Source organism: Periplaneta americana, chromosome 14 (genome assembly GCF_040183065.1).
Source record: "Periplaneta americana isolate PAMFEO1 chromosome 14, P.americana_PAMFEO1_priV1, whole genome shotgun sequence".
Lineage (NCBI taxonomy): Eukaryota > Metazoa > Arthropoda > Insecta > Blattodea > Blattidae > Periplaneta > Periplaneta americana.
The window spans coordinates 58,513,920-58,526,934 of NC_091130.1; the positions used below are offsets into that span (position 1 = coordinate 58,513,920).

Genomic DNA, 13,015 nt, shown 5'->3' on the forward strand with positions numbered 1-13,015 from the left:
CAGATCTCACTAATTTTCTACATATTATACTTCACTATCCTCTGCCATACTCGTCACCTATTTTCAATTATCTCTCTCGTTATACTTAACTCCTTATTACACTTCTCTAATTCATTCAGAATTGACACTTTTATCACTCTGTTCTTGATTTTCATATCACTTAGACTATATCGAACACACACTGTTTCTAATAATACTTTATACTAAAACTTATTACACCATTGTCCAATATGCTCGTTATTATGCCTGTTTCATGTGTACCTTTCCTTTTCCGATCTCACTAATTTTCTACATATTATACTTCGCCATCCTAGCTAGCCTCCATCCCCATACTCCTTACCTATTTATTATCTCTAAACAATTGTTCATAATTCTCAGAATATCGTCTTTTGTAGCCAGGTTACTTGATGACTCTTCTCCTGTTCTGGGTCCTGGATTCAACTCGTCATTCTTAGTCTTCACTTCACTTCTCACCATTTCAGATCTTGCACTCACAGAAACACTTTCACTTCCCCTCTCGGCACTGACCTTCCTTCCCACTAATCTAGTTGAATCACTTCCCAAATCACTTGTATTTTTACTCGTGTCATTAACCTTCGTTGCCTTCGCATATTATGTTTTCTTCTTCAGAATTCTTGATCTCAGCATTCCTTTGTTCTGTCTCGCATACTCCGGCGCGATCTGCAATTCAGTTAATTCTCCGTCGTCTACATGTACCTGGTCAACGATCTTGTTTTGATAATCACTTTCCGCCACAATTGCTGATTGAGCAGACTGTCCATTACCTGTCACGTATATTTTGTCCCAGTTCGAATTCCGATCTTCGCTTAACATCTGTTTAGTTGGGCTGGTCGGTATTAATCTTCATTTTTCCTACTTTCCAGTTTATGCGATAACTGCGGTTGCATCATTTTATTTTTCTCTTGACCATTCTCCTTTCTCACGATTGTCCTTCCATCAGTTAGCCCGTTCATACCTTGTGATCTCGTGTCTTCAGATCCCCTCTGCACTTTTGCATAGTGATATTCTCGCTTCTTCGTACTTAATCCAAATATTGGACGATCTTCATTTGCCTTACAGAATTCTACGTCATAGAATTTCCCATTGATTTTTAATCTGTCTTCATATAATTTTGCAAAGTGACCATTCGCTCTTGCTGCCTTCATGAAAGGGAGTAGTAACTTCCTTTTACATCTGATCTCGTAGCTCAGATCTTTCTCAACTCTCATTCCCGTTCCTCGCACTCTGTGTAAGTTCCTTAATATTTTTTCTTTGGTTACTATATTTGAGAATCTTATCACAATAGGTCTTTTACATCCTACTCCGATTCTATAAGTCTCCTCGATGTCTTCTGCTCTTACCTCCAGTTTGAAGATCTCGTAGCATACTCTGCATACTGCCTCTCTGGTTTCTATTGCGAATTCACGTCCCTTTTCCTCTACTCCGAAGAATAACAATGTCCTTTTTCTTCGACTTATTTCGTACTGTTTAATTTTTCTCTTCATTTGTTCTATTTCTTGTCTCAGCAATTCAGTCTTCTCACTGTGTCCCTCTATGTTTAACTTAACCCTTTCAATCTGCTGTCTGTAGTCACCTGATTCATTATTATTAGTTCTTCCTTCATTATTTAGATCTCGTATATTCCGATCTGTTACTTCTTTCTCCCCTGCTAATATTACCTGTTGAACACTCCTATGCATTTTCACTTTCTTGGATTGAATATTCTTCCGTAACATTTCTTGAGGTCAATGCCTCTCTACTTGCAACGTCAGAGCTGCGCTCAACTTGCGTCCGTTCACTACCAGTGCTTATTGACAACTGATCTTTCCATATGTATTTACTTTCTGTTTATCTTCATATGATGAAGAAAGTGTATTTTATTAATGGAGTATTTATTTTATTCATTATTTTATTGTTTCTCATCAACACTGCACAATTACATGCATAATTATATGACGCCAGATACCGCACTGTTTTCCCTACTCTCGCACTCTTTTCAATAACGTATTTGCCAGGAAGAAAGTCAGCCCTGGCATGGAACAAATATTCGTTATTTAGTGCTGCCACCTCGAATCAAGCTTCACCTTTCCCCTTGTCCCTTGCACTGCCGTGAAGCTCCATCGAATGGATTACAAAACACTTCTGTGCATGCCTATACAGAGGTAGTTGGCTCGAATGACAAGGATATGTATAGTGTACAGCCATACAGCAGCACATGAGCGGGCGAACGGCATTGTTACTCTGATACGGCATGGCGCAGTAGTTCAATTCGATGTTCTGCTGGATTCACTCCATGATAAATCCATGTTTTTTGTATTTGTGATCTTAAAGCACTCTGAATGCAAGTTAAAAATAAGATTTAATTATATTTTATTTAGGCAGTGCCATGGCACGAGGACACTACCCCTAAAGCCGCCCCTGCTTCATAATATTCTTGTTGATAGTATTCTTCGTGATTGATATGTATGTGACTCAGGCTGTTTCATCAAATTTGCTTTCTCATTACAATCTTTTATAATAGAATGATGAAACTTTTCAGTAGACCCAAGTCCTTTAAACCATCAACAATGGTTTCAACAGATTTAGTAAGACCTACCATAGTATTTCTCTTCCCCTGGAAAAACTTGTTCAAGAGTTGAAGGACATCAATTACCTGTTACCCCATCAACAAACCAAGATATGTTACTCCATTTTGAAACACAATGACTAGGCCGCTGGCTTCTTCGTAACCTACTTCTGATAGTTTACTCAGTGTTCCAAAGACCAAATAATATTTGTTTTTTTTTTTCAGAATGTTCTCTATTTGTGACTTTCGGTAGAGCCTTCTTGTGGAACAGAGTAGTTTGATCATGGCAATATTTTCAATTGGTCCCTGAACTGCAACCTCATGGATTTAAATTTCATGTTTGAAAATAAGATTCCCAACTGATCGGCCCATTCCATAGGATTTTTTTTTACTGTTCTAGATGAATTACAACTCTCCTTCCTAATCGAGTTATAACAATGAGCACTACAATACACACTACAAGCCAAAGGTTGTTTGTCAATTATGATAGACTGAACACCTTTATTGAACCCAGTCATGTTTCCAGCCCCACCACAAGCCTGCCATCCAAAATTTGCCAATGGCATTTGTAGTCTAATGAGAACATCTCGAATGATGCTATGGCTTCATCAGTGGTTAAAAAAATTGGGTGAAATCCCATTAAACAAGGTTGGGACGAACTACACTCTTCAGATCACCATCCCTCCAATTAAAAACGGACTTTTCAGTTTTTTTTTTTCTCCTGAGTAAATTAGTTTCCCTTGGAACTGTTGTTCGGAAAGTTATTGACGGGAATAGATCCCCTTGCCCCCCCCCCCACCATGTTCTTAACGGCGATAAAGGTTTGTTAAGGTTGAATACAGTCATCATCATCATCATCATCATCATCATCATCATCATCCTACTCTGTTTACCCGTTTTAGGCCTTGTGGCCTGTTAAGGTCTCAATCAGTTGTTTATTCGGTCATCCTAAACTTCCCCCTCTCTTTAAGGCTGGTAGTGTACGAGCTGTTTGGATATCCTGCAATAATATCCACATCCTTTTTATGTGCTGTAACTTAATACAATACAAAACCTTATATACCTGTTACGAGGGTTTTGAATCATTATTGTTTGAGTTTTGAGTTATTGTGAGTACATGATTCCATCACATACTTGTAATATGTCTTACTTTCACGCACGCACGCACACACATACACAAACACACACACACACAAACCATTAAAGTAGTTGTTGTTTTCTAATGCCAGGCGTTTCACAATAAAGTCATTTGACCTCTTGCACTCCAATAGTTTTCAAAGATATTGTCATGGTCAGCCACTGAAGCATAGATTTTAAGGTGTTCCGAATCCATTTCTTGGTTTGAGTTGCACAATAGGCAGTTAGGGGACTGATATCTTCCAATTCTATGGAGTGTTTGGCCAAACAGTCATTGCCTGTTGCCAATTAAAATGCAGCTACATATGATTTTCGTGGTAAATCGAAAATTAACTGTGAATTATGAAGCAGAAAGTTCCATTTTTTTCCCTTGAGATTGTGCTATCAAATTTTGTTTGTTGAAGTCTAAGCACAGTCTACTATATACAGTCGCGAAGCTTGAGGTGTTTTTTTTGCAAATCTCGTGATAAAGCGCTCCAAGCGGTTAGCAACTAGAAACAATAGACTGTGCATGGTCGACTTTGGACTGTGTCGTATTTCTATCGAGTGCTAGCTCGTTGCGTATTTCACATTGATGCTTGTGAAATGTTCGTTATTGGTTGTAATGAAAATGTTAATGGCTAAAATATAATAATTGGAATAATAATATGGGACAAGGAGGAGACGTTTGTAGTGCTATAAATTGTAGCAACAGTAAGAGAAAGAGGCCAGAGTTATCCTTTTTCCGATTTCCGAAAGATTCAGAAAGGTTCCTGGGTTTCCACAAGAATGCTGTGCAGAAACAAAACTTTTAATTTTGAAGTTCTTTGTGACTGTTAGAATACATTATATCCTTAAATTTCAAAATGAAATGTCTCAATCTAACCGAAAGGACATTAGATACCGGTTAAAGTTCTGTCACTTAGGCTGCTAAATTTCCAGAGAAATAAAGGTTAGGTCTACTTTTTTTTTCAAAGGATAAATTTTTAATTGTAGCTATTAATTTTGTTATTATTTTTATGTGTTATTTTACTAAAGACGTAGAAAAATTAAGTTCGTTTTAATGAAATTTATTGATCACGTTTTATTTTCAATTCTGGTGGGATTATTGTTGCTTAGGCCTACTTTTTTCTTTCAAAGGATATGTTTTTAATTATAGCTGTTAATTTTGTTGTTATTTTTATTTGTTGCTTTACTAGAGAAGTAGAAAAAGTCTGTTACAATAATATTTATTGATCACGTTTTATTTCCAATTCTGGTGTGATTATTATTGCTTAACCTCATCCCACTTTGTTAACTACGTAAGCCTTCACTACAAGTACCGGTACACGTAAGTTACTCCATTAATTCATATTTCCATTATTATTGTTGTAAAGGGAAATGCAATTTAATATTTATTGGTTTCATAGTTAATTATCGCTATAATCTTGAATGAGTGAAGCTATTATAGTAAATTTCAGTTCGTTTAGCACAAGCAAAAAATATATTAACTTATTTCTTGCAGGTATCTTCGAGTTTATGGTGGAATTTAATATACTTCATTAAAATAATAAATTAACTTTATGCATTTAATATTTCAATAATGGAAGGAAGGTGTTAATTTTTCCAAAAGAACACGACAACGAAAGTATAACATATTTTGTCGTCTGCTAGGAGAGAGATCTGCGATGATGCGGCGATAGTAGCGATCCTAGTGGTGGGCAACTACCCATGTTTGCATTTCTACTACATATTGAGCTTCGCGACTGTATATAGTAGACTGTGGTCTAAGTGTGTAGATTTAATAAATCTTTTCATAGAGTAACACGTAGATTTAGTAACAAATCTGTAAGTAGTAGTGCTGTCCTTATTTGCTAAAGCATCCGCATTCTCGTTTCCCAGAATTCCACAGTGTGATGGTATCCATCACAGTCTACTATATACAGTCGCGAAGCTCAATATGTAGTAAAAATGCAAACATAAACATGGGTAGTTGCCCACCACTAGGATCGCTACTATCGCCTCATCATCGCAGATCTCTCTCCTAGCAGCCGACAAAATATGTTACTTTCGTTGTCGTGTTCTTTTGGAAAAATTAACACCTTCCTTCCATTATTGAAATATTAAATGCATAAAGTTAATTTATTATTTTAATGAAGTATATTAAATTCCAACATAAACTCGAAGATACCTGCAAGAAATAAGTTAATATAATTTTTGTTTGTGTAAAACGAACTGAAATTTACTATAATAGCTTCACTCATTCAAGATTATAGCGATAATTAACTATGAAACCAATAAATATTAAATTGCATTTCTCTTTACAACAATAATAATGGAAATATGAATTAATGGAGTAACTTACGTGTACCGGTACTTGTAGTGTAGGCTTACGTAGTTAATAAAGTGGGATGAGGTTAAGCAATAATAATCACACCAGAATTGGAAATAAAATGTGATCAATAAATTTTATTGTAACAGACTTTTCCTACTTCTCTAGTAAAGCAACAAATAAAAATAACAACAAAATTAACAGCTATAATTAAAAACATATCCTATGAAGAAAAAAGTAGGCCTAAGCAATAATAATCCCACCAGAATTGAAAATAAAACGTGATCAATAAATTTCATTAAAACAAACTTAATTTTTCTACGTCTTTAGTAAAATAACACATAAAAACAAAATTAATAGCTACAATTAAAAATATATCCTCTGAAAAAAAAAAGTAGACCTAACCTTTATTTCTCTGGAAATTTAGCAGCCTAAGTGACAGAACTTTAACCGGTATCTAATGTCCTTTCGGTTAGACTGAAACATTTCATTGTGAAATTTAAGGATATAATGTATTCTAACAGTCACAAAGAACTTCAAATTAACAGTTTTGTTTCTGCACAGCATTCTTGTGGAAACCCAGGAACCTTTTTGAATCTTCCGGAAATCGGAAAAAGGATAACTCTGGCCTCTTTCTCTTACTGTTGCTACAATGTATAGCACTACAAACGTCTCCTCCTTATCCCATATTATTATTCCAATTATTATATTTTAGCCTTTAACATTTTCATTATAACCAATAACGAACATTTCACAAGCATCAATGTGAAATACGCAACGAGCTTACACTCGATAGAAATACGACACAGTCCAAAGTCGACCATGGACAGTCTATTGTTTCTAGTTGCTAACCGCCTGGAGCGCTTTATCACGAGTTTTGCAAAAAAACACCTCAAGCTTCGCGACTGTATATAGTAGACTGTGGTATCCATTGGAATACCATTAAAGTACTAGTAGAGGAGAAACTTATTAGAGTAAGGTTACCTGACGTGCCTGTTTCCTGGGGACAGTCCCCGAATTTTGCTTCCTGTTCCCAGACAAAATTCGTCCCTGGAATGTTCCAGGATATAATAATTTGTTTCCAGATACGGTATCTTTGGAGTTACAGTTTTAATTATTAATATGTTTTAATGATCTTTGCACATCGCTGTGATACATTTTGCTAATGCAACTTTGCTGCTTTTTGATGATGCCCTAAATAAAATTGAAGGTGAGGGCGTAATTTATTTGATGAAATTTCTTATTTGAAAAAATATGTGACTTCAAAGAAAATGGCAAAGTAGAATGAAGAAAATGCCACACTGCTCAAAAAGGAGTGGGATTTTAAAAATTTTCTGTGAGAAAATGATTCCCTGTGCACAACTCCAGAAGTTGAACTATCATTCTGTGTCTTCCTGAAAGTAGGCTAATGCTTTAATGGAAAGAGTTTCTTCAGTGAACATAATGTGGACATCTGAAAACTCAGAATGAGTTTCGAAACTGTTCGTGCAATGCTTGCTATCTTAAACTTCCACATGACCTGTCAGAAAATTTGTTGACTAATTGGGATCCAGAGAAGACTTGCTAAAAAAAATTCACTCTTCTGAGAAAAAAAAAAATCAGGAGTTTAGTCTGTAAATAGAATGAGTAGCCCTGCTAGTATTTTAATTCTTTAAATTGTGTACAATCATTATAAGTGAACGGAAATCTAATAGAAATGTTAAAAATATTTCTTTTTTATATGTCAATATCTGTCCCCGGAAATTGTGAAAAAATCTGGTAACCTTACATTAGAGGGACCAAATAACATCTTAAATCTGTAAGTATAAATCCCTTTACAGTATTCTTGTGCACTGAGGTAAATCGCGAAGAAATTCAAACTAGTTTTCTAATAACCTGTTCCTATTATTGTCTATATTCTTTATACAGTATAAGCAGGACGAATAGATTTGTCCTGGTATGTGTGGATGAAATAATTATAAAATACGCCACAAGATGTCTCTTAATACCTTCTTTCCAGTCAAGACCGTCTCTCGTATGTACAGTTGCGTGCTCAGTGCTACCAACTCCATAAATTTATTGTTATAGTTTGTAAATTACGGAATCGTAGCCTATATCGTTATTTTAATTTTACACAAAATCGTATGATTCAACGATATTAGAATATCCTACATATTCTTACATTACTTGCAGACTGTGTCTTTCGTAACAAGCCAAGGATTCCTTCTATTTAAAATTTGATAAAAGTTTGAAAATTAAAACACTTTAAAAACTTCACCCTTCGTTAAAATATCGGCACTTAAAATTGTAATATACCTTGATATGCACATATGGCCATTTCGAATTCTGTATTCCATCCTCTGCGTTGGATAATGAAGTAAGGGATTCCAAAACAGCCGTACGTGCATATAAATGTATATTACCGGTACCTTTTTATTTTAACGCGGTGAAGTTTTCAAAAATTGTATAAAATTTTAAAGTTGTATCAAATATTAAGTAATTAGAAGTGTTATAAAGTGAATTGAAAACAAATGATTCCTTCTACTGTTGTTAATTCCAAGCAATAGCGTATTTTTAAACAAAAAAATGCCCTGGTTCAGAGATTTCGATAGTACCGGTAGTAGTTGTCTTCATTGTCGTCGTCACTGTCATCTACATTATCATGATCATCATCATTTCCGCAGAAATACTTCTGGAATGTCAGACGAAAATACATAGATTCGAGTTTAAATATAAAGGTTGTTAGGTCTGCAGACTTCTTATAAATGTAAAATTTGACGATAATACGAAAATCATAAAAGTATTCTAGTGCAATCCGGCCTCAAAAAATAGTATTCTGGCACTGCCAGTGCCTGCGAGGCCTGAAATATATTTCAAGTTAACTTCAAGATCCTATGCCAAAACTGAATGTATTTTTTTTTTTTTTTTACTGAACTACCCAAAAACGACTACGTGAATACTATGCATTACAAATTCAAATTTATCAAATATTTTGATCATGTACTACTACCTCTCACGGTGTTGAACGTGATGTTTCGGAGCTCCATATCGAATCCATCATCAGGGAAATCATAAAGGAGAAATTATCTGTTGGATCTACTTAAAAATAGCGACTATATTATCCAGTTTTTATAAAAGATACAATACATTGGTTATGCATATCATAGTGAAATCGATATGTAACTCCGAAACATTGGTTTCTGCATTTACAACCAGGGACGTACGCAAATGGGGGGGGGGAGGGGGTAGGCTATCGGGATTGAACCCTCCCTTGAACTTTTAAAAAAATTACATATTTAGATTTGAATATTTTTTTTATCCATAATCTTTTACTTCCTCTAATTTCTCACTGTCAGACTAACAAAATCTATATCGACATAAAGCGTAGTTCTACCCTTCCGTCAACATAATCCCAGTGCTTGGTGCTGCTACACGTTCGAATTATAACAATGTTATCTTTATTATAGAGAGACCTACCCCCTAGTATAATACAGTACCGACCTTGTAATAAAATGAAGCTTGCATAATATGAAATTTAACTTGTTGTATGAAAAGGTTATTTTGACAGTTATGCAGTGCAGATGTTTAATATTGTGCATTATCCATTTTAAACTCATTTTAAGAACGGTATTCACCTGTTCGTTAGAGTTCTGACTTTATTGTGAAACGTTCGTTTAACGTTTTATGCATTTGACAGTTCATATTTTTAATAATAATAATAATAATAATAATAATAATAATAATAATAATAATAATAATAATATACATCAGTACCGGCCCGCGGTTACAAAGGTTGGCAGTTCTGCATGAAAAATAGTGTCTTTAGCAAACTCGTGCTGTTTATTGCATGTAAACGGATAACGCGTGTAATTACAGCCCCTTCTCGAAGTTAACTGTGCACCTGAAATTGTACTCCAGCCATCCGTGCGCTATACTTCTCCCACCTGGTACAACTAGTCACGTAGTGGAGATGTGCCCCACAAGCTTTTCTAGTTTTTAAGTCAAATTAACTAAATCCTTCACTCCAGTGTTCGTCCATGTATTTTCTCCTCCAAACAGAATACACGGGTGGGGGAGAAAGCGTTTTCATGAGCGCAGCAAAAAACCAATCGTTTCCATTACACATTTCGGTATTAAAATGACTAGTAGGCTACATGATTTCCTCGACTTTTTCCAGAAATTTCAGTATTTAAATTTTGTGTAGGACGTCCTAATTTCATAAGTTAACATGCAGTTTCTCTTTTAATTTCGAAAAGGGTTGGTCGATTAGGTTTTCATTTCATTAATTTTTAATATAAAATATTTCCTTAGACACACTCACTAATCACATCACACCACCCACAATACTATAACACACTGGAACTGTAATGATGTACAGTAGTCAAGAAGCCTGTGTGTTCTAACGCAGGTCATAAAGAGATGAGGGTGTTGACGGTTCTTTTGTTGGAGAGAGCTGGTTCGGTTGCAGCTCTAGTCTTATGGGACGGTGAAGAAAACCAGTTTTCTGCTGCCGACTACCCTACCAAGAGGCCTTCATATATCAAGCCCTCTTGTACCCTACGTTGAGCTTCAAGAACTGCCCATCACAGATCCGAAAAGTACACTACAGTTAAAATTCTCGAGCAGTTCAAGGCTCCTACAGACAACAAAATCTCGAATCGAAGGAGAATGAATTGGAAAAATAAATGAAACAATGAACTAGATTACATAAAAGCACGTTTTACATTTTTAATTTTTTTCAGGTCCATTTAAATGGCGGTTCTGCAGCTCTGCAGTTCTTATTATAGAGCCGCCCCTGCACTACATTTAAAATACCGATAACGTAAATCGTAAACAATTTTAATAGTAACCTCCTCCTTAACAAAATTCTGCGTACGCCACTGTTTCGACACAGTCACGGCGTACTCGTGACAGTACAAAACCCCAGAGATCTTCCACCATGTGGTTGTCATGAGGCGAGTATGAGTAAGACAAAGAGAAAACAATAGATGAGTATAGTGTATCAATGGAATTTTATTGACCACATATCAAATCCGACTTAGCACGGAAACCACATATTTTAACTATAACATTTTAGGAAGACAAATTTCTCACAGACCACTCAACCTCGAAGCTGAAATTTCAAATAAAAAAAAAGGCAAGGGATTTGTACAATCCTTATAATAGCACAGTCCAGTATATACAATCACGCAACTCAATACGTAGTTAATATGAATCCATAGATAGTTGCTAATCACTAGGATCGCTAATATCGCCTCATTACAGAAAATGCGAAATAGTACCGACACAGTCTATTGCTTCTAGCACCCTCACAACTCAAGCTTCGTAACTGTATATACTAGACTGTGATAATAGCATGGACCGTTTAAGTGGTTGGTGATTATGTGATTTCAAAATAATAATCGCTTGATGTGATTGTGTGATTTCAAATAATCGCTTGATGTGAATCATCTTAACATAATAAAACAGAGAATTTGAACTACTAATGGAATCGCAACTAATGCAAAAAAATAAATGCAGCATTCGCTGAATCTAATACAACAATGATACTTATACGTCATTAATAATTTTCCAATAATATGTTGCGGGTTGCTAAGGAGCAAGATATGCTTAGAGTGTCGTACTATAGAAATGGTAACGGTCATTTTTCCCGAAGGCCTAGCCTATAGGTACCGACTTAAACGTCCCACATTAAAATTAATTTTCTTTTTTCTGGACAGAGAAAACTACTTAGCAATGGACACTCATATTACTATATTCATATTTGGAATCTGAAAGTCAGAAAAAGAAAGAATCTTAATGCTCAATAGACCGATATGTTGGCTGCAGTGTGTCGATAATATAATGTTCCGAGCTCAGAAAATGAAATATGAAAAGTAAACTCAATTTGGCATGCATTACATTGTATTCATTGATACTTTAACTTTTATTTGTACATGGTGAGATATGCCGATGTTTAGTGTGCGTGTTAATAAAGATTAAAACAAAATCTTGAAATGGAAATTTGATTAATCATTTCTCTCTAAGATGGCAGCAGTATTCTAGTTGTGTAACGTGTGAATGTAGTTGTACTACAGTCAACAAGTTTCTGTTATCGTCACAGGGGGCGTAGCTCAGATGGTAGAGCGCTCGCTTAGCATGCGAGAGGTACCGGGATCGATACCCGGCGCCTCCAAGGACAACTTTTTCTGCTTTCGCACATTGTTTCCTTTACGCTAATTAGAGTTAATAATTTTCAAATCTTCGTATGCCATACTTAAATAATTTGAACGGAATGTATCAGTACAATTTTTGTCTCTGTATGCGACTGACGTGTGCGTAACATAAATAAAACAAAAGGAAGTGAATTATTTATAGCGTTTACACATGGGATGTTTTTTCTTCACATTGTGCAGGCGTAATTTTTGCTTACGTTCGTTATATTTATAATTACTGAATTAAGAAAAAAAAAACAGTGCGATGGCCGGGAATCGAACCCGGATCAACTGCTTGGAAGGCAACTATGCTCACCATTACACCACCATCGCACGACGAATGTTATGCTTCTTGTACACGTAGTATAGGAAAGCACGTGGGTGGTAGTCGCGATGTAGTAATAGAATACTTGTTATATTAATATTGTCATGATTTATGAATAATAAGAAAAAATACAAAAATTATTTAAAATTAATCCCGCGATAGGGTAATTTTGAATGATAAATAAAAATTTACGCCCAACGTGGGGCTCGAACCCACGACCCTGAGATTAAGAGTCTCATGCTCTACCGACTGAGCTAGCCGGGCTTGGTAGAGAGAAGCTCGATTTCTTATAGTCCCTCAGCGTGTTCATGCTAGCCCGTGCAACAGTATTTTGTAAGCTTTGAAATGATTATCAACAGTTTTTAGGATTAGTACAAAATTTTATGTTTGAGCCCGTATAAACCAACCATGTAAGTTACACTAAGTTTCAAAATCATATCTGTCTCAATCTTCTGATTAGATTCGTGGTAAATAGAGACGGTTCATCGTTTACATCTTGACATTTTAATAAGCAATATTGCTTC

General features: G+C 35.5%; 3 non-coding genes across 3 annotated transcripts; 1 reads left to right on the top strand and 2 right to left on the bottom strand.

The window, feature by feature from the left end:
- The first annotated feature begins 12,074 nt into the window (after positions 1 to 12,074).
- Positions 12,075 to 12,147, top strand: TRNAA-AGC (transfer RNA alanine (anticodon AGC)). Its single transcript has one exon. It is a non-coding gene; the product is annotated as a tRNA-Ala (tRNA).
- Positions 12,148 to 12,427: 280 nt separating this feature from the next.
- TRNAG-UCC (transfer RNA glycine (anticodon UCC)) lies at positions 12,428 to 12,499 on the bottom strand. The gene has a single exon. It is a non-coding gene; the product is annotated as a tRNA-Gly (tRNA).
- Positions 12,500 to 12,682: 183 nt separating this feature from the next.
- Positions 12,683 to 12,755, bottom strand: TRNAK-CUU (transfer RNA lysine (anticodon CUU)). The gene has a single exon. It is a non-coding gene; the product is annotated as a tRNA-Lys (tRNA).
- Positions 12,756 to 13,015: the final 260 nt, after the last annotated feature.